Below are 23497 nucleotides of genomic sequence, written 5' to 3'. Positions count from 1 at the left end.
GGAGTTTATTAAGCATAACACAGCAAGCAGTGTGAGGTTCTTCCTGCTCAAGTCCCATGACAATGACTCAATGTGTTCAGATATTTGGGACACACAGTGGGTTTGCATCACGGCTAAGGAACACTGAACTTGGGGAATCCACTGCTTTTATAGAAAACAATAAGCAAGCCCATTCTCTTCTCAATCTGGGGGAATATGCTTACCTCATCTCTCAGAAGAGATTAAAAATATTCAGTGGATCCCAGACAAGGAACTGGGCTAGAGGACGTCTATAGTCATTCCCAACTCTGATGTGCTGAGCAGTAAGCTGTGTTCTGCAACTGTGTTTTTCTGTTGCCCATTAGACATGAATTAGACATGAGAATCCCTAAGTCAATCATTCAATAACAGTTGTTGCTTTTTTTTTTTTTTTTTTTTTTTTGAGACAGGATCCTGCTCTGTAGTCTAGGCTGAAGTGTAGTGGCATGATCATAGCTCACTACAGCCTTGCACTCCTAGCCTCAAGCAATCCTCCCACCTCAGCCTCCCCAAATGCTGGGGTTACAGGTGAGAGCCACTATGCCTGGCCTCAATCACAGTTTTTAAACAGATATAGCAAGATACAATTTTTCAGTCATAAGTTTCTCCTTCTGGGACCCCATTCTACTTTATGCTAAACACTTAAGATAAAATGAGTAAAATTCAGTGATTTCACAGCTATTTTGGTTTCAACGTTCAATGATGTTGGGGCCACCCCTTCTCTGGGGTTTGATGCTCCTGGTACTTACATAAACTAATGCTGCTATGGTGGGAGTGAGGATGAGGAGAAAAGGAAGATGTTCACCCTGGTCTGCTCAGGTTCTAGGCTGCATTCTTATTTTACACATCATTTCTGTCATGTACATACAGGCCATTTGCAGGACTTTCTTGGATTGATGGTGAAGTCATAAAGAAAATAAAGGAGTATATCAGTTAACAAAGTATTACCCCCACCACACCAAGCTAATCAAACATTGCTTGATAACTAAAAGCATCTATGTGTAGGAGGAAAGTAAGAGTCTAACTCTCATAAAGTTAAAAGCTACTTGTCTTCAGATTTTCTTCCCTCCTATATGAAGCCTAGCATGGAGTATATGCACAATTGCACATATGTTTCTTGGCAAAGGATCATCTAGAAAGAGTAAGCTACTAAACGTTACTCACTATGACCAGGAGAGGGCACCTAGCACAAATGAATAAAATAATTCAGTCAACACCAGGTTTTATTTAAAGATTCCTTTTGGACTCTACCATTTGCATTTTACAAATCAATTTATTTTATGTGTCCACTGTAAACTGTTTTTGATCTAAGGATAACTTCGATTACACATTCTTCCTGATGACCGTCTCCTACAATATGTTATCCTAGGTGGCTGAGATACTGATTTTTCTACACAGGATGCAAGAACAACAAGTCTATACGAATAGGAAACAATTACAGAGGAAAAAAAAATTTTGTCGATAATTTTCAAAAATTAATGCTCTAGAGGAATTAAAATGTGTTTAAGCAATCTTTCAGAAGAGGACAAACTCATATATTTATTGAAATCTTGTAAGGAAAGACTTCTTTTTCTTTCCTCCATTTCTTATGCATGTATGTGGTTTGGTCTAGATTGCAAGCCATGCTCAAAAAATTACCTTTGAACACTCTCAAACATGGGAAAGAATATTATTCTGTCATAAAACAAAATGGAACACTATATTTCCCAGAAAAAAAAAAGAAACTTGAATTCTATGTATTTCCTTTCTGGCCTAGCAGACGTAAACAACAATAAATTGGCCAACCATGTTCTTCAGGCATATAATTTTCTTTCTTCCTAAAGTGGACACTCCCTGGGAAAATACAAATAACTTCTAATTTCAAATCCTTTCAACACAAAAGGAAAGTAGGCCACCTTGACCAGAGCACAAAATAGTCTTTTCCAAGAGGACTTGAATGAGTACCTCATTCTCTAAGGGAAAAATACATACCAGGATTTTTTACTACTTTATTTTGTTTGATCTTTAAATACTTTTTATAGCCATGAAAAAAAACACATATTGATGAACTGATTTTTCCAAAACAAAATCAGCATGTCTTTTAAATTTAGCATGAACGCGGCTTCCCAGCTGCAGTATTTTTGAGAGTGGTTAAGGGACTTGCTTGGAGGGCGTTGCCCAACTTTTTCAGCCCAGGGGTAACAGTTCCACTCATGAGGCATTGATCTGACACTCTAAAGTCACCAAAAATACCAAACTGTTTCTGTCCTACTAGAACATATTATAGGGATAAAGAATCCCTGCAATTCAACAGACTATGGTTTAATTTACATGATAGTAACTATAATCAACTTTAGTCCAGGAACCTAACTACTTCCCATTCAAAGGAAGTACATTTTGCTTTTGGCTGACAATTCACTTTCAGTTCAGTAAAAATAATAACCAATATCATTATTGAATGACTGCTATGTGCCATTATCCTCTTAACTATCTTCCAAGATAGTTTTTGTTATCCCTGTTTTACAGAAAACTGAGGAGGCTCAGAGAAGTTAATGAACTATCCCTCAGTACAGAGTAATTACTGACAAAAGCAGAAGTGGCATGTCTGGCTCCTAAAACTATGTGGTCTCCACTAAACCTCACTACTTAATTGCATAAATTATTTTATCAAATTGAAATGCAAATCCCACTTTCTTTTCATAGCCATGGTAACTGCTTTCCTACTTTCCTATTTTTCAATTTGGAGGAGAAAGGAGTTATGAAGCAAATTAATTTTTAGTTCCCCTAATAAGAAAGTACTATGAATTCTTATTATATAAAGCACACTTAAATTACTAGGCTGAGTACACAGTATAATATATATTTTCAGAGATCTTGTTATTAATAAAATATTGTCATTTTTTTTCTATTTACTCATATATTTTGTTTTAAACCCAGGTAAAAATCTTGTTGTTAGATACAACACTTAATGATCTAATAATAAAGTTCTTGAGACAGCAAAGTATAGTTATCGGTGATAAAATATAGATTTCAGCAAGTTTAAGTAGATTCTGATAATCTGTCCATGTGCTACTCAGAGTCTCACACAAGTTTTAAAACTGCTTTCATGCAATTTATCAAGTTCAAACTAGGTAATATAAAAGACTTTAGAAATTCTAGGACTTTTTTTTTTTTAAAGATTAGACACCTAAAATCTCAGAAGCACACACAATTTCTCCAAACAGTTGCCAGCTTTCTGAGAGCCATCAGTGTCAAAACAACAGGCAGAATTTTTCATGTGGTTACTGACTGCCTGACCCATCCCTTGACAGGAGTGTTCAAGAGCAGCTGAATCTTGAGGAAAATATACAGAAGATGAATAGAAGACAGTAAAATTCTGGGGGCTCCAAGCCATCTCAGACTAGCCGCTACCTCTGGCTCCTTCCTTCTCCCCTGGTTTGTAGCAGTGAGGCCCCAGTGTGATCTCTATGTCTGTAAGAGTCTGTGTAGGGGCTGCTGTGTGGGCGGAGTGCTAGTGTGTCTAAGCAGATGCAGGGGCAGGCATTCCCTGTGTGTTTCCCTGCCTTCTTGTGGACTTGGTCTTCCAGCCAGGGCCTGGTCCAAAAGCTGCTTAGCTGGTGACAATAGTGGGATCTTGCATTCCTTTTCACCTATTTCCCTATTCAGCCTATTTGTCGTTTTCCAATGAGCTACCCCAATGCCATAAGAGATAGAATCTACCACATCTTATCCTGCCACACCCCACCCTAGCACTGCCCTCTACACTTGGGTTGCCTTACAAGTGGGAGCAAGAGAGATAGCTGGCTGTGAGGAGATGGGGTCCAGGTCACCTGAGCGGCAGAGTTCTCCTTGTCCTCTCATTCTACTTCCATCCCAGCTTGCTCAGCCCTGAGTCATCTGACCTCTGAAGCCTCCAGTCTTCGCCCTTTCTAACAGTCAGCACGATAGAGTTGCTACAGCCCCTGCTTCTGCTCTTACTGGCTGTATGACACTGGAAATCAGTTCACCTCTGGGGCTCTTTTCTCATTTATAAACAGAGGAATAGTACTTCCTACCTTCTTGGGTTGGTGATTATATGAGGTACTGCATGTATAGCACTTACCATAGTGCTTGGCAAAAATAAGTTCTCAATCAATGTTTAGTTTTACCTCATATTATTTCCCATTTAATTTTTTATTAATGCCTACTTTTGTTTTCCCAGCGATCAGCCATGTATGGTCTTCACATGGTCATGGATTCTTGCATAGCATTGGCTGCAGCAGTCACATGAAAACCACTCACACTTTAACCTGCAGGAAGCATTCATGAGTGGTTTATAGACAGACTTGATAATTCTGATTTTTAAGGAAAATTGGTCTCAGCAGCCCATTTTTTATTGACTCAACAACACACTGAGATTTCTAAAATAAAAAAAAAAGCAATATATTTACTAATAAAAAATGGTTTTAGGCTAGGCCTGGTGGCTCATGCCTGTAATTCCAGCACTTTATGAAGCCAAGGCAGGAGGACTGCTTGAGCCCAGGAATTCAAGACCAGCCTGGGCAAAATAGTGAAACCTCATCTCTACAGAAAAAAATAAATTAAAAATTAGCCAGGCATGGTGGTGTGCACCTGTGGTCCTAGGTACTTTGGAGGCTGGGGTGGGAGGATCACTTGATCCCAGGAGGTTGAGGCTGAAGTGAGCCATGATCATGCCCCTGCACTCCAGGCTGGGTGACAGAGCAAGATCCTGTCTCTAAAAATAAAAATAGGCCAGGTGCAGTGGCTCACACCTGTAATCCTGGCACTTTGGGAGGCTGAGGCGGGTGGATCACCTGAGGTCAGGAGTTGGAGACCAGCCTGGCCAACATGGTGAAACCCCATCTTTACTAAAAATACAAAAAGTTAGCCAGGCGTAGTGGCGGGTGCCTGTAATCTCAGCTACTTGGGAGGTTGAGGCAGGAGAATTGCTTGAATCCGGGAGACGGAAGGTGCAGTGAGCCGAGATCACACCATTGCACTCCAGCCTGGGCAACAAGAGCAAAACTCTGTCTCTAAAATAAATAAATAGATAAATAAGTAAATAAATAATTTTAAACAACTATTTTAAAGCTTATTATTTTTGAACCAAAAACAATAAAGGCAGTTAAAAGAATAAATATTATTTTAACTTTCCTTTACATATACAAAAGGGTTTTTTGTTGTTGTTGTTGATTACTAACTGAATTACATTAAAAAAAACTGTTGCTAATATAATTAAGTATGGTAATCCATGCCTGTATTACCCACATGGGATACCAACTTATTGAAGAAGCAATGTTGCAGGTGTGAGTAGCCCTACACTCCATCAGATTGACAGCAGCATGAGACTTGGCAAAAACGTAAGTTTCTCCTGGTGGTCTTCCTGCTTCTACATGATGTGCAGGCCTCAGTGTCTCTCAATTACAAGCTGTAATAAAAAATAAAACAAATCCTAACTGTGAGGGAGCAGCCTGAAAGGCACTTAGGAATGACTGGACCCTCAGGGGCACATGGCTAATAGAACGGGTAAGATGCCCTCTGTGAGAACCTTCTCAAGAAGGCAATCTTGAATACCTGTTAGAATTGTGGGTTTTGTCATCCGGATGGGAAGACAAAAAGAGATTCTAATCTCATGCTTTACACAAAAAAGAATGCCATACTTTCAAATACAACAATGCAAACCAGAAACACACAAACATTTCTGGAAACCAGAAAAAAAATTATGGGAGAATATTTTTGCACTCTTAAAATAGGAAAGGCTTTCTTAAGCCTGTCAGAAAAGTGAAAGATCATTAAAAAATTAAAAATAAAAAAATAAAGTCACTCACATAAAAGTTAAGTAAACTTTACTTTCTGCCTGGAATAAAAGTACTATAGCCAAGTGAGAGCAATATTTCAACATACGAGACAACAAAAAAAAGCTTATTCCATTATACAGTTAACTACCGTAAATAAAATGGAAAGGACTGACAATCCAGGAGACGAAGGATATCAACACTTAACAGGAACAAAAATACAAATTACTTTTACGTTAAAAAATGCTCAAAATAACCCATAATAAAAATGCAAATTAAAGCTATAATGAAACATCTATTTCTATTTATCTAGTTGATGAAGATCAAAACATCTGACAAAACCCTGAGTTGGGGAGGACACAGAAAATTGGTGCTTTTGTATGCTGTTGATGGGTGTGCAAATAATTCTCTTGGAGGGCAATCTGGCAGTGACTAGCAAATGAAAAGTGCACATATCCTTTTATAAAAAATTCTCTTTCCAGGAATTTATCATGCTTAGATGAGTAGGAACTCAAAGCTACCTATACAAGTGATACAGCTCGGATGAAGGGAGGAACACCAGGGTTCTAGGTCCTCATGCCGGTTTAGATAAAAGGACATGGACACACGTGGAGTGGTTTAAGGAGCAGAGAGCTTAATAGGCAAGACAGAAAAGAGAAAGCAGAAGATAGAAGCTCCTCCCTGCAGAGACAGAGGGACGGGGGCTCCAAAGAGAAACAGGAGACCCCAAGTGGGGCAGAAACCAGCCAGCTGATTCAACAAGCCATAGGGACAGATTTTGTGATTGATTTTTGGCTACATCAGCTCAGCAGCCACAAGAAAGAAGATTCTTTTAAGGCTAAAAATTCCCTGGCTCTCTCACCACATTGAATGGATAATTTAAAGCCCTGAATTTCTCATTTCTTTTTAAAATCTCTCCAGCGCAGTTTGCAGCAGCCAGTTTATCCTTATTCATCACAGCCTCCTGCTATGCCGCGACCCTCATCACTCAGTCCATCAAAGCCAGGTTTTCTATAGGCACTCATTACAGGTGATACACCACCAGCTGCCAAAAATTACTATTTTACTGTTTCACCACCTGCTGCCAAAAATTACAATTATCCCCTCATTTAAAGGTAAGTAGGGTGCAGTAGCTCATGCCTATAATCCCAGCACTTTGGGAGGCCAAGGTGGGCAGATCAGCTGAGGTCAGGAGTTTTAGATTAGCCTGACCAACACGGAGAAACCTCGTCTTTACTAAAAGTACAAAATTAGCCAGGCGTGGTGGCGCATGCCTGTAATCCCAGCTACTCAGGACGCTGAGGCAGGAGAATTGTTTAAACCCAGGAGGCGGAGGTTGCGGTGACCCGAGATCATGCCATTGCACTTCAGCCTGGGCAACAAGAGCAAAACTCTGTCTCAAAATAAATAAATAAATAAAAAGTTAAGTACTTCCCTGCTTGCATCAATCACAAGTAGGTTAAATACCTAACCTATTGTCTCAAACATTGTCATCAATCAAGATTCAGTTTCAGATAACAAAAAAAAACACTCTATTTTAAGGAGAAAATAATTTAAATTGAGAAATTACATTCTTTTAAAATTATTGAAAGAGATGGAGTGTTGGAGTCTAGCCTGGTCTCCAGAAATAATTGCAGGAAAATTCTGTAACACTGGCTTACCAAGGGAGCTGCTACCTCGGCCACGTTTTCAGTGTAAGTTGGGAATCTGGAAGCTGTCCCTGGAACTATGGCTCCAGTAACACATACTTTAGCTGGAATCCAGGAATCTGGAAGGTGCAACTCTCAGCTCCAGAGATGTCCTGCACCTCCTAGACCATACAGTACACCCTAGACCCATAAAGCTATTGAATGGACCCTGGAATGTCCTCTGCAGCTGAAAATCTCAGTTCCCGCATAATCATGCTTGTCAGCAAAATCAACAAAAACTGAAAAAGAAGAAACTCTGTCTTACGTCAGTTTCAAATTTTGTACATCTCGTTTGGTTTCAGAACCTAATTCTTGAACTCTGGCTTCAGGGCACTCTGAGAGGTGTAGATTTTAGCTGTCCTACCTCTGGAGTTTAGGAAGCCATGTGAGGGGGTACATATGCCCCATAAAGTTTCAAATCAAAATGCTAACATTTTGTTTAAGCTAATTTTAAACTCAAAATTTAGCTTATTAACATTTTGTAAATATGAAGCATCCAAGAAGCATGTTTATTACAAATCCAAGCTTGTCAGAATTTTTCTATGCACTTGGGCACATCTGAAGTAACACTTTGGAGATGAACCAACTTATTCACAAATGATTTTTAAAAGTTAACTTTTGTACTTAGGGTGTCCCATTTGCAATTTATTTGCTTGCATTTATATTCTGCATTTCTACAAATTGGTTCTACGCATTTCCATCTTGGAAAGAATAACAAGGAAATTCAGTTTCAACTCAAAGAAAGGATCTGCGCGTTGTGGCTGAGAACTGTGCCTGCTGTGTTGCTTGGTTGAGCAGTGATCCTGTTGCCCTCTGCTCCCTAAATTTGCCTAAGTTCCTCATAGCTTTGTGGTTGTTTTCAGTACATGTGTGTTCTCAAATAACTGACAACTCCCGCCCACTTCCTATCCTGACTTCAATGTGGACTTTGCACTTATATATTCTAAACAGTGTAATTTAATAGATGGTTTATCGCCATGGTATTTAAAAAAGCATGAAGATAAAAGGAAAAAAGAAACAAACAGGCGTGGCGTGGTGGCTCACATCTGTAGTCCCAGCACTTAGGGTGCTGAGGCAGGCGGATCATCTGAGGTCAGAAGTTCGAGACCAGCCTGGGCAACAAGTGAAACCCTGTCTCTACTAAAAAAAAAAAATGCAAAAATTAGCCGGATGTGGTGGCAGGAGCCTGTAATCTCAACTACTTGGGAGGCTGAGGCAGGAGTATCGCTTGAACTCTGCAGGTGGAAGTTGCAGTGAGCCAAGATTGCACCACTGCACTCCAAACTGGGTGACAGTGAGACCTAGTCTCAAACAAAAAAAAAAAAAAAAAAAGAAAAAGAAAAAAGAAACCATTGGTTAGGAGAAAGGGGGAACAAATAGCATAGGTAATGAAATTTAATGTTCAATTTGAATAAAACATACACCCTGTGTTTCTCAGATCTGCCGAGTGAATCCACCTATAAATCTCTTCTTCTAGCATATAGAAGTAACCCACCAACTTTCCAGCAGACTAGTGACTCCACCCAGCTACTCATTCCAGAGTTATAGTTATTGAGTCAAATGCCTTGGCCATTCAAAGAAAATTCCACAAGTAACAATTACTGTATTTGGCAGAAAGCCTGGTAATACCCAGCTAGAACTTTATATTTTTGTTGAATTAAAAATATATTTCTAAAATATTTTTCAGATTTATTGCTACTTAGGAAAGTGTATTATCCAAATATAAAGTGAACAAAGAGCTAAAAGAAGTAATTTAGGTTAACAGATAGTAACATTCCAAATCGTTATACTAGATAATTGTATTCTAAAGATAATTGAGTTCCTGCCCCCAAATAGCCTATTCCTCTATAGTCAATAAAAGCATTTGGAATCTTTACTAAGTCTCTTGGTGGGGAAAATGCCTGAAAACAGACAGAATATTGTTAATACAAGCCACATGACTTAACATTCTTTGCTAGATAGTTTTCTTATTCCTCATCTCTTTACAAACTCAACTCAGTCCCCTAAAATGATCCAATCACTGGCACCCTTTCTCTCTCATCTTCCTTCCAGAACTGTCCTTTTACTAAGACCACTTCTTTCCCAGTAGCTCCGGCTGCCCACCGTGACTTTCCCTGCCATATGCAGCCCTCTGTCAAGTTTATTCTCCTCCTGTGTTTTGATTGTTTTTCTCATACAAACTACCTCATCACCTCATATTCTTCATGGAAAATGAAATCCAGCCAGTAAGAATTTTTTTCTCCTTGGAAGAAAACAAAGGGGCAAGAGAGACTATAAATGTTTGCAAATTAATACTCTGTCCTCTGTCACCCTTTTCCCCCATTAGTTCTTCATGCAGCTCTACCAAGAAGAAAATGCCATATGTGTTCGGACACCACATTCCCTCCTCTCATCACTCTAATGCGCTTTTTCTCTTCTTCACCGAGGTCAGGCAGGCTTACCCACAGGTACCCTGGAAAGCCACTACACCTATGTCAGTCCAAGTTTCCACTAGAACACTGGAAAGGCAATATAGTCATCCCTTGGTATTTATGGGCGACTCATTCCAGGACCTCTCACAGATAACAAAATCAGTGGATACAAAACTCTCTGATATAAAATGGCATAGTATTGGCATATAACCTATGCATATCCCCCCATATACTTTAGATCATTTTTAGATTCTTTATAATACCTAATACAACGTAAATGCTACCTAAATAAGAAAAAAAGTCTACATGTTCAGTATAGACACATTTTTTTTCCTAAACATTTTCCTCCATCAGTGGTTGTTTAATCCATGGATACAGAACCCATAAACAGGGAGGGCTGACTGTATATCAGCATTGGGATTTTACTCCCCACCCACCCAGGGTCATTGTTTTCGTAATATGAGGACGAAGATAACTTCACAGAGTTCTTTCTATTACCTGAGCAGTTGATCGCTAGATGAGCTGCACCAATGAAACTAAAGCAGCATGATGCAGGCCAAACCACCAAAGTTTTGGGAAATCCAAAGTGGCCTAGGAAAAGTTTTCTGCCATCCTGGGTACTATAAAATGTAGAGAACTGAAGAGCTGAAAATTCATACTGAAATTAAATAAAAGCACACAGTCCCCAATAAAGCCCCTGACAAGATGGGCTCCTCAGGGTCAGAAACCTCCCCGGAGAGCATCCCACTTCAAGAGCCTGAGTCAGCTTTGTTCCATCCCTTCCTTCTCTCATCTTCCCCAGTTCTGGGGTTCAAGTTCCATTCATTTGTAATGCACCGGCAGGGCAGCTACACTCATCCCTTGCTCTACCTCGGTGCTGTTCAGCCTTACCGCAAAAAATCAGGGAGATTCTTGAGGGGCTGCAATAAAGTTGAACCAGCCGACTGTTTTTTTTCAAGTGTAAGACAGTTTAAGAATTCTTCATGACCAATCTTTCCCTCAGGATCTTGATCTCGGCAATTCTGAGCCTAAGTCATACTCTATTGCCCCCTAGAGGATGACTCATTTTTGTCGTTTACTGTAGGAATTAAAAGTAGAGCTTCTACCCACTCAGTTATGAACTTGACATATGAATTCCAGTAAGTCTCTATCCTACCATACATTCATTCTAGAGAACTGAGGAAGTCCATCGTGATAGGAAAGTATTTCGTGGTTTCGAGTTCACTAGACCTAAAGAGAATATTTTTCTGTTTCCGAGGATTTATCCCAATGCAGTTTTAAGTCATTCATTACCCACATCAAAAATTCCATTTTTTGGGTTCCTGGTGAGGCGCCTCCCATGAATTTCTCAAATTCATACTAGAAAGTAACCTCTGTCAGTAAATCCTAAAACCATTTGTCTTGAACTTTCCCAGTAAAGAGACATGGGGTTCTCGGAAGAGGAGTAGAGATATTCAACTTATAATAGCACGTTTACCAAGATCCTCTTTTCTCCCAGGAATTATTATAAGAAGTTGACAACAATTTTAAAAATTGAGAGTCTGTTGAGAATGTATTAAAAACCAACTTTATGACTCAATGTCACAAGTGAATTTTTTAGACTTCTTTAATAGATAGCCTTACACGATGCTGCATACATCTAGGCCTACATCCAGAACATCCTACCCCCAAAATTAACGTTTTGCTTCAGTAAATCTCCATCACATTTCGTTGGCTTTTGGTATTATTCCAGAAACCATTGCCACTTGTGTTGGGGGCCATTTACCCCTTCATTACTATTCTGATAGGCATAGGGTGTGTATATCTAGAGTTTATTATAATTTAGGCTCAAAATCACAAGAAGTACTCCCTAACGTGTAACCCAAATATAACTTGGGCTCCATACCAACCCAGCAGAATGTCTTTTCAATAAACCAGCGGTTCCCAAACCCCAGGACATGGACCAGTACCATCCCTGTTAGGAACTGGGCCGCACAGCAGGAGGTGAGCAGTAGGCCAGCGAGTGAAGCTTCATCTGTATTTACAGACACTCCCCACATCAAAAATTCCATTTTTTGGGTTCCTGGTGAGGCACCTCCCATGAATTTCTCAAATTCATACTAGCAAGTAACCTCTGTCAGTAAATCCTAAAACCATTTGACTTGAAGTTTCCCAGTAAGGAGACATGGGGTTCTCAGAAGGGGAGTAGAGACATTCAACTTAAAGTAGCATGTTTAACAAGATCCTCTTTCCTCACATTACCGCCTGAGCTCTGCCCTGTCAGATCAATCATGGCATTAGATTGTCACAGGAGCACAAACCCTATTGTGAACTGTGCATATGAGGGATTTAGGTTGCGTGCTCCTTATAATAATGTAATGCCTGATGGTCTGTCACTGTCTCCCATCACACCTAGATGGGACTGTATAGTGGCAGGAAAACAACTGATTTTACATTTTGGTGAGTTGTATAATTATTTCATTATCTATGTCAATGTAATAATAATAGAAATTAAGTACACAATAAATTTAATGTACTTGACTCATCCTGAAACCATTCTCCACACCCTAATCCTGGTCCATGGAAAAACTGCCTTCCATGAAACTGGTCCCTGGTGCCAAAAGCATTGGGAACTGCTGCAATAAACAATAGACAAGCATCTTAACAGTAATTAAGCAATTACAAACTTCACTCAGTCTCCCAGAAAAATGCCAAAAAAGAGAGCACATACTTAAGCCTGTCTTCATTAAACATGTCTTTAGGCATAATCCTCAGTATCAATCTCTAGCTAATGTGAAATAAACATCGAATACTTAAAACAGATCACCATTCTCTTACAAAGTGTTATGGCCTAGTCTCCCAGAAATTAACATGGGGGCCATTATGAAAAACATATCTTTAAAAAAGATGATTGTGGTTATGTAATATATTATGGCAGTATTTTATTTTGTATTTACTTAGTATTAATGGGAAAATATATTATTTACTTCCAGAAATATCAACTTGATAATATCCATTAATAATAAGGAAATGATTGAATTGTGTCAGTTTTGTTCTCACTAATCACTTGTTTATATAACTGATTGATTATTACTACAGGGTTATAGCATAACACAAATGTGTTAATAAAACAGTAACTTCTGTTTCTCTTTTTTGTTGCTGTTCCTATAGCTAGTCAGACGTTTTGTTTTGTTTTTTTTCTTTTTCTGAAAACCTTTAATGGAGACACTTAGGATAAAAAGCCTATTTGATTGTGTGCATGAGTGTTAACATAAATAAAGTGTGCGGTAGTAATTTGTGGATTTCCTTTGTGGTTTGCTTGAAAGATTACTAACTGCTTATTAGCACTTCACATATGAAAATGTCACCATTTGGACTGCAGCTGGAGCTGCTCTTAGCTGGCGCCCTGTTATCTCCCAAACTGAGTCACAGCATTTTGAAGAACCCTATCTCAGCACTCATGCATGCATTCTGCCACATAAACCTGAGAATTTAGTGTTAGATCGTCTTAAAGTATTCCCTCTCATCTCATTCACAATTTGCCACGCAGTCATTGTGGAAATACCTAAACGCCATTCTCAACACAGGGTACTTCATAAAATAACCAGGGTCCTAACAGGATGTAAAAAAGACTGCTGAGTTATATGAATTATTCAATTTACAAATGAAAATTTTCAACGGGATAGCCCTAAATCTATTTACTCTACCACAAAACTGTTTTGTTTACAATGAAGTTACCTTAACCCCTTTAAAATTAAGAAATGTAGATTTTTGGTGCTTGTAAATGTGAGGGCCTGAATAAAGCCAGATTGGTGTGGTCAAGCATTGGGCAAGATCCCCATTAACTTACGCCAAGACTGTCATTTTAATGAGATTAAGGTTTCAACTGCTTCAGTCCAAGACCTCTCTGGAGCACACGCTCTGCTATTCTGGTTCAATTATGCCTACTTCTCTCCAAAATGAGTAAATACTTAAGTTCCCATGCTGAGAGAGCTGAAGTGAATTTTCATTTGGCACACATATTCTGAGAGTGTAATGCATGTTTGTTGAAACCATGCTGAGCTGGAACAAAGTGTCTTTATGATTACTACTTATTAACATGTATTAAGAACAGTTATTGTACTCGGTCTACACACAATACATAAAGGAAGTCATCATTCCTACAGATGGAAATATACAGCTTGGATGAATACGTTACTGATAAAATTTATATCCTTATGGAAATTACAATTTAGTTGAGAAGACAGACATTGAATACATAATTATAGGTGAGGGTGGCTTTACAAAGAAGTGCAGTATGCTATCTAAGGGCAAAGAGAAGGGGCTGACTTTGTCTCCACAAAGCAATGACATTTAAACTGAGGCTTGAAGAGTGAGATGAGGCTGGGTAGCAAAAGAGTGGAGTAAAAAGTAGTTCATGAAAAGGAAATAGCAAAGGAAAGGCCCTGGGGCTCTCAAAGAACATGAGAGTTTGGTCTGGAACCTGCAATTAGTAGTAGTGTAAAGGAGGTAAGGCTGTGTAGGGAGATGAGGGTGCTGGTGGTATTGAACCTGCAGAAGTAGTCAAGAGTGGGGAGCATTAGACCATAGTATAGATTGTTTACTTTACTCAAAGGCAGTGAGATTACCTAAATTGTTTTGATGACAGAAATGGCATGGTCAGATTTGTGTTTATGAAAACATCATCCTAGGTGCAATATGGAGTATTTGAAGGGTGGGTAGACATGACTGGATGTGGGGAAATTGGTTAGGAGGTTATTGCCTAACAGAGAGATGGCTGGTGACTTGCACAGAAGCGTTTGAAATGTCCAGCGAGGAGCAGAAATGTCCAAGAAATATAAAGGAGGCGCAATTAATCATATTTGAAAATGGATTGGATGTTGGGGTAAAAGACAGAGTGACCTGAGCAATGAGTCTCGGGTTTCTGGAATAGTCAGCTGGGGTTATGGTTACTAAAATAAAGAACAGCAAAGAAAAAATCTTGGTGCAGACAGTCAGTTTCGACATGTAATGTTGCATATTAAGAGTTTTAAAATACACACACACAGAGCTGTATGTTTGTATGAATGCACTATAATATTTTATTTAAAATTATATCCCTTTCATCTATTATTAAATGAATAATGCTTTCATATATACAAATATTTCTATCTTCTATGAAGCAGCTCTGCTACGGATTCTATGACAGGTTAACTTTATTTAAAAAGCGAATAAAGTATGCTATCTTTTTTGCTTTTAAATTTTTATGAGTCACCATAATTGATACAAAAGTATTAATCTTTTAGATTAAATAGCAACTGAATATTTTGGAAGTATCTAGTTATTTCTAATATTGTGAGATGTAAAAGAAATTATTCATGTTCTATTCAACAGGCATTTTTGTGGTCAAAATTATTTTCCCCAATAAATTGATCTACTCACAAATAGAATAAAATATGTATCACATATAATTCTGAAACAAAGATATAGCTGAATATAGCTATATGAGGGAGCCCAGGTGATAACAGCAGAAGAACAACTCAGCTAGCCTATAGGATTGTGAAATAATATTACGTGTTTTATTTTAAGGCACTAAATTTTGAGATGATTTGTTACATAGCAGCGGTTAACTGTTATAGCCCTGTTTTTTTCATTGTCTTTTTTCCAAAAGTCTTTATATAGAATCATTCCTTGTGTCTCTTGATCTTGTTCTATTATTTATATCCTTCAGTTCTCTTTTGAGGTCTTTTATTATTCTCCTCCTTAAATTTTGATGAGAGAAAGTTTTTAAGAGGATATAAATTCAATATATAAAATAAATTGTCTTTCTATAAACTAGTAACAAACAACAATAAGCTTTAACTTAAACATTTTCCTCTATGATAATTTTAAAACAAATAAAATACGTAGAAAAAAATTAACAAAAGACATGCAAGCTTTCTAGATTAAATACTATAAGATATTACTGAGAGAAGTTAAAGAAAACCTGAATAAATGGAGCAATATACCATGTTCATGGTTTGGAATATTAATATTGTTAAAATGTAAATTGTCTCCAAATTTACCTATAGATTTAATGCAGCCTGAGTCAGAATTCCAGCAGTCTTTTAAATGGAAATTGACAGGCTATTATTAAAATGTATATAGAAATGCAAAGGATCTAAAACAGAATAGTTTTGGAAAAAAACATGAAGTTGGAAGACTTTCACTACCTGATTTCAAGACTTACTAGAAAGCTACAATAAACAAGACAATATGGTATTTGTATAGGAATAGGTAAATAGATCAGTGAAACAGAATAGAAAGTTCTATTTCACTGATTCATTATATCTATATTTGTTATAGACTCACACATATAAAGTAGATTGATTTTTGACAAAGGTATTAAGGAACACCTTAGAGAAATACTAAACCTTTCAAAAAATAGTTCTGAATCAACTGGATATTCATGTGGAAAAAGATAAACCTCAACTCCTACCTCATACCATATACAAAGTATTTTGAAATGGATCATAGACCTAAACATAAAGCTAAAGTTAGAAAACTTCTAGAGAAAAATATGGAAGGAAATCTTGTGGCCTTGGGCTAAAAAATGATTTCTTAGGATACAAAGGACACTAATAGTGAAAGAGAGCAAAATGATACTGGATATATCAAAATTACAAACTCTATTCTGCAAAAGACATCATTAAGAAAATGAAAAGTTAAGTCCACGGACTGAGAGAAAATATTTGTAATGCATTTATCTTAAGTAAGTCTGATACCCTGAATGTACAAAAAACTTTTACATCTCAATAAGAATACAAAAAAAATAAAAAATTGGGCAAAAATTTGAACAGATATTCCATAAATGTGTGAAAATGAAAAAAATGCTTAAAATCTTTAGTGATTAAAGAAATGCAAATTAAAATGACAATGAAATACCATTTCACACTCAATGGCTAAATTGGAAAACACTGTAATACCAGAGGTTGATAAGGATGTGAAACAACTAGAACTTTATATGTGGCTGGTGTGAATGTAAAAACAACACAACTAACTATAAAGCGATTTGACAGTTTTGTGTAAAATTAAATATGTACCTACTCTAAAGATGCAGCAATTCTATCTCCATTTACAAAAAGGAAATGAAAATATACATCCATAGGATAATTTGTAGATGAATGTTCATCGCAGCTTTATTCATAATGGCCCCAATCTTGGGGGAAATTCCTTCCCAACAAAATGAACAAATAAACCGGTTATGATATGTTCATAGCATGAAATACTACTCATCAAGATTGAGCAACAACATGGACGAATCTTACAGACATGCTGAACCAAAGAATAGACACAAGAGAATAGCTGCTGGAAAATTCCTACTAACTTGAAGTTTTAGAGCAAATAAAACATCTAGGTGAAAAAAACCAGAACTGTGGATACCTGGGGCAGGGGTAGAGTGGGCTCAAGAAGACTTTGTAAAATTATGGAAAGATTCCATATCAGGCTTTGGTACTGGCTACAAGGGCATATACGTTTTAAAAAAATTCAACAAACTGCACACTTGAAGGTTGTACGTTTTATTTTGTATAAATCATGTCTCAATAATTTCTTACTAATTTCTTTTTAAAAAAAAACCTGCCTGCCTCAAAGTAGCAAAATAGGCACTTTAAGAAGTAAAGAATGTTCCTTTTTCCTTGTTTATAGAAAATGCCTTTTTGCATGATTGTATACAATTGTCTTTCTCAACTTTTAAATTCTATGTCCAAGTACCAAGTGGTAATAACTACCATTTATTCATTGCCTAATATAAGCTAGATGCTCTGACATGCACTTACAAACATTTCATTCTCACAAAAACCCTGAAGATAGATTTTATTATCTTTATTTTTGGTGCCAAAACCCAAGTCTCATAATAGTTAAGTAATTCATCCAAGTACTTATTGTTAGTAAACAGTAGAGGTGAGAGGTATCCAAAGACTGTCTGTCTCCATTGTCACCGTTCTTTCTACTACTTGTCACCTTCCCAGCTAACATGTATGTCACTCATATCCCACAGCCATTTAGCCATGGGCACTAGAATGACAGTCACTGCTAGTCTAATTATTTAATTGGCCTGGCCACAATCTCCTTGTGATGTAAACTTTAATAAGTCACTCAGCTTATTTTTTCCACTAATTAAACAAAGAAAGGAAAATGAAAGAAACAACTACTTACCTTTTTTCTACTTCACGTAACAAGAATTTAATATCGTGCTTATAACAGGTTAGACCTGGGTGCAAGATCCAGCTCTGCCAAGTTTTAACTGAGCATGATGCTTTATCTCTCTAAGCTTTATAGATGTGTTCCTTATCTATAAAATGAAAATATTAATAACCACCTCATAGGGTTATTGTGAATATAAAAGTGAGGTAATGCATTCAAGCACTTTATGTACTTCCAGGAGCATAGAAAATGGTAAGAAACAGAAGTGATTATTACTAATGAGAGAACAAGTATTGTCCTGTTAGAGAGGGAGATTAAATTGAGGGAGTTTTTATAATTACTTGTTTTTGCTTATTCTTTAAATTATTTCTTTCCTTGACTAGGCATCTATTTAGCAAATGTGAAAAGACCCTGTGTATTCAACTCAATGATTTAGGCATTGGAGACTCCTTAATCACAGATCATTTAAGGTTGTATAACTTCATTTTGAGATTTTCACCTAATATTTTCATTTAATCAATGCATTTATTATTTTTCAATAAGCCATTGTACTATAGGCTCTTATGTTAACCATTTCAAAAAACTTATATAGACCATTGAGAATAATGAATAAAAGATATCTCACTGGCAGACAAGCCTGTCTTCTTCACATAAGTAGTCTAGAATAGGGTCAAAGGGTCCAGTGCCATTATGTGACCTATTGGAGACACAGTTCCCACAGACTTTATGACACAGGGCTTAAGTTTTTTTCTCTGTGCCTTCTGAAAGAGATAACTGTGATCCATAAAACAGTTGAAATATTAGAAAATAAATAAAAGCCAGAGAAACCCATGTTTACTGCAATATAGTTATAGGACTAATTATAACTAACTGAGCCTGTTTAAAAGACTCATGGCTTCAAGAGCCATTATATAAAAAATTTCAGTCTGGGCACAGTGGCTCACGCCTATAATCCCAGCCAACACTTTGGGAGGCTGAGACAGGCTGATCATTTGAGGTCAGGAGTTCAAGATCATCCTGGCCAACATAGCGAACATGTTGGCCAACATGTCTGTACTAAAAATAAAAATAAAAAAAATTAGCTGAGTGTGGTGTTGCGCACCTGTAATCCCGGCTACTGGGGAGGCTGAGGCAGGAGAACCACTTGAACCTGGGAGGTGGAAGTTGCAGTAAGCTGAGATTGCACCACTGCACTCCAGCCTGGGAGACAAGAGTGAAACTGCCTCAAAAAAAAAATTCATTGTTTGATTAAGGTGCTATATAATCAAGAGTAGCATTCTAATCATAATAGAAAGAAAAAGAACTGATTCTCAAAGTTGACCTCAAGCATAATTGTGAAGCAGGTTTTCACTTTCACAGCCTCATCAACATTTTCCTTCCACTCTGCCTTCACTCCAAACACACATAACACCCTCAAATATTCTGAGATCTATCACTTTACAGGAGAGAGGGACAGAAAATTAAATCTCAGATAATTCCCATTAAGATGTTAGACATTTGTCATCTTGTTTTCCCTGGGCCTTAAGAGAAGGCAATGCACATTGAGTCAAGTTAAAGCAGAGGGATGACTGTCTAACAGTAAGACTGCAATCACTGCATGTGATAGGCAGAAGAAGAATATAAGTCAGGACCGTCTTGACTTATACCCCACGATTTTGGAGGATCATGCCTAGGTTATATTAGATAACTTTTAGGGTACTGGGACAGTGAAACTGAATCCAGCAAGAGCTTAGGAGCAGAAAAGAAGTCCAGAGGTAGAACTAGGAGCACACCTCATTCTATCAATTAATAACAAAAATGACCCTATACACCCCACAGCATGAAGAACGTTGCCATTTTGCCATTGGACTGTCCATCAGGACCAATTAAATCATGTGGACTTTACTTGTAAGCAATTTTGCCAATTGGCTGAACTCTTTTTTTTTTTTTTTTTTTTAAGATGGAGTCTGGCTCTGTCACCCAGGCTGGAGTGCAGTGGTGCAATCTCTGCTCACTGCAAGCTTCGCCTCCCGGTGAACCCTTATTTTTATTGTTAATAGAACTAATTACCTTGAACTCTGATCCCCTGTACTTCAAAGACCCATTCTCCTATCATATCATCTCTACTCATTTTCCCACTTTGTTTCAGTAACTAACATTCTCTACTTCATCACACATGAACACGCATTAAGGACACCAGAATGAAATGCTTTTCTATTCCTTAAACTCCGCTTTTCCATTCCTTAGGTGGCTCAAAGGAATGGGTAACCAAGCCAGATATATTTAAAAGTTATTATTTCTGGAATTCTTCTACTCAGTTTGTTTATACATGTTTTTTTTTTTTTTGTCAGTTCGGTCTTGACACACAGACAAGTGTGTACCCAACCGTCTACTTTTTATATTTGGGTGAATACCTGGAAGTGGTATGTGGCAGAAGGCAAGGATGAGTAGTAGAAGGGAACACAAGCACACTGTTAACTTCAAGGCTAACTTACTCCTCTCCTCCATTTCACTCTAAGTAAAAAGATTTCTAGTTCTGTATTTCACTCTGTTACATTTCTTAATTACTTTTTAAGTATCCTCAATGTCCTAATTCAACACTCAGAGTATATTCTCCTTTGTGTTATACGGCATTCTGTTTTCTCAATCATTTTCCCCTTACACATCTCCAACTTTCCACTTTTTAAATTTTATTCTCTGTGATGTTTTGTTTTCAAACCACATGGAACCAAAGCACATACAACCATTAGTCTTTACCAAAAAACAAGCTTTGTATGAGCTTCTTGAGCCCCAAACAAAAGAATTTGCACTTGTACCTGATTGCTTTGACTGTGGCATTACTGTTCTGGCTTCGGCAATTCAGAGGCCCTGCTTTATGGTTTCGGCTTTCTGTTTTCCATTTATATGAAGTGTCCTACAAAAATAAATGTATTTAACAAATACCAGGAACATAGCATTACAACAACTTTCATTTCTTGGCCAATGGGCCAGACATTGCAGTTTAAAGATTTGATACTGATGGGCTAGAAACTCAAAAAAAGAATTAGCAACATTCCCTTCGCTTACGGCACATACTGCAGAATTGTTCACGAGAAGAAAATCTCATGGTCAAAAGTGCAATCAGCTGTGGATCTTATCAAAGCAAAAAAAACTGTTTGTATCTTGATGTAGCTGTGGCTTATTATTATTATTATTATTATTGTCATCATCATTATCATCTCAGTTTTGAGTGGAAAGGAACTATGGTTTCTCCAATTTTGTGAATAATAGTTTTGTTATTGAACAGGGAACACAATGTGTGGCTAGATTATCTCCCGCAGGGCTTGCAAACACTGTATTGTCCCCAAATGTGGTAGCCACATGTTTGTTTTTCAGCTGGCAGAGTCCGAAGCCTGAGAGATTTTAGAGGAAATGAAGGAGAGTGAAAATCAACTAAGCTTTTCATTAGCATGTGTGACAAAGGGTAGTGTGTTTTTCTCTTTTGGTAGTGTGTACATGTTTTAAAAAAATAAATATTGCACATCATTACTGCTCTAGTCAGTTATTTATACTCTGATAAGAATTTTAAAGTCTGTTGGAGAAAATTTGGAAAAAAGGATCAACTTCATTCAGCTCTAAATTTTTAGTGCTCACGTGTGCAAGTCACCATTATGGTATACTACACTTCAGAACATGTACGTGTTCAAGAAATGTTTGTAAAACAAATAAATATGTATTGACTTTCAATAATGGAAAATATGTAGAATGAGAAAATTGCAGTCTTCAGACTCTAACACAAAATGCATCCAATGTTTTAAAGTCCAACTAAAAAATTATTTGATTAAATGTTAAAATCATAATGAACACATTATAATCAATGAATCGAAAGTAATTGGAATAATTTGAATATTCACAAAAATCAGAGATTTTAAAACTAGGAAAGATACTTTAGAAAGAATTTGGTTAATCCTTGAACCCAAATATAACAAAAGCCAAAGATAGTAAATAAACTGTCCAAAGATACACAGCCTTTTTTTTTTTTATTGGAGCACTAGGATTGGAAACAAGGGCATTTTATCTGGGATCCAGTGTAAACTTTCTACCCTCCCATTAGGGGTGCTGCTTTGGTCTGCCATTCTGACACTATGTCTGGCATAGCAGAGGTCTTCCCTCAGGAACCTGTGGTCAAGTAATAGCAGTTTCAGGCTTCTCTAGCCTAGGGAATAAGGTGTTCATGGGCACATGCAGAGCCTTTTTCAGATGAGGGATAATTACACTCTTTTGCTTCCTGCTTCTCCTGTAATTTGGCCTGTCCATTGAAATTATAATCTATACACCTGTTTCTTCTTTTTTACTCCATCTTTCTTAGTGGGTTTGGAGGAGTTGAGTAGTTTAATTTTTTTATAGATAAAACTTATCAAAATTTAATTTTAAATACTGAATTTTTCAACACTGGAAAACTCAAGCTATTAAGGGAACATTTATATTTAACTTTCAAAAAAACCCTTATTTTTCAGACTTGGAAAATAATATCTGTATTTTTTTCGATGTGCAGGCTATCCTGTATTTATAATTTGTTATCTCCTGAAAACTAAAAGTAAATCTACTGAATGCAGGGCTTGTGCAATGACTAGTGTCAGTGGATTCAGGTGGTTATGATTATTCTAAGGGTTATCCTAAGCTTAACGTTGTGATAATGGAGAGTTTTTCCGTTGTACTTGGTTTCTTAACATTCTCTGATATCTAACCTATGATAAGGAGTCAAATTTAACTTAATGGTTTAGTTAAGAAAAAAAACAAGGATACCCTAGAGGAAAAATAAATAAATAAACACTTCAATAAGCTCTGGTTCCAGTTGCATCCCTGGTTCCCCATAGCACTAAGCATGACAAGGTACTGTCCACTTTCTAAGCTCCCAGTTTCATTTGTTATAAATATGTAGTGAAAAGACAGCTACCCTGAGAGTTAGAAATTATTTTTTGTTCTCACCATAAACTAGGACTTTCTAACTCTGCTTGGGCCTATGTTATTTCTGCAGAATGTACTTAGTAGCTTCAGACAACACAATTTCAGTTGCTCTGTATAGTAATAACTAGTTTCATATTGAGCATTGTAAATTACAAACCAATACAGACTTAGAGCTAGGTAAATATATCTCTTAGTTTTCTGACTTTCACTGAAGGAAAGGTGAAGATGGAAGGAATCTAAATAATGTTGATGCCACCTACTTGGCATTCTCAAAATAATACCTAGCCACAAGTATTATTTTTAAACTTTATCTGTCTAAATCCTAAGTCTTGTTTCTGACGAATTCTTTTTTTTATTTTTATTTATTATTATTATTATACTTTAAGTTTTAGGGTACATGTGCACAATGTGCAGGTTACATACGTATCCATGTGCCATGTTGGTGTGCTGCACCCATTAACTCGTCATTTAGCATTAGGTATATCTCCTAATGCTGTCCCTCCCCCCTCCCCCCACCCCACAACAGTCCCCGGAGTGT

General features: G+C 37.2%; 1 protein-coding gene across 1 annotated transcript in view; it reads right to left on the bottom strand.

Annotated features, from left to right (window-relative positions):
* The window catches only part of LOC100606192 (zinc finger protein 474), a 71934-nt gene extending 51017 nt beyond the window's left edge, over positions 1–20917 (bottom strand). Inside the window, exon 1 of the mRNA XM_030823567.1 lies at positions 20829–20917. The gene's annotated coding sequence lies outside the window, so the exon portion shown is untranslated. The remainder of the gene's footprint in view (positions 1–20828) is intronic.
* Positions 20918–23497: the final 2580 nt, after the last annotated feature.

This window comes from Nomascus leucogenys, chromosome 2 (assembly GCF_006542625.1).
Source record: "Nomascus leucogenys isolate Asia chromosome 2, Asia_NLE_v1, whole genome shotgun sequence".
Lineage (NCBI taxonomy): Eukaryota > Metazoa > Chordata > Mammalia > Primates > Hylobatidae > Nomascus > Nomascus leucogenys.
Note: the sequence above shows the minus strand (reverse complement) of the source record. Positions and strands in the feature narration are given on the sequence as shown.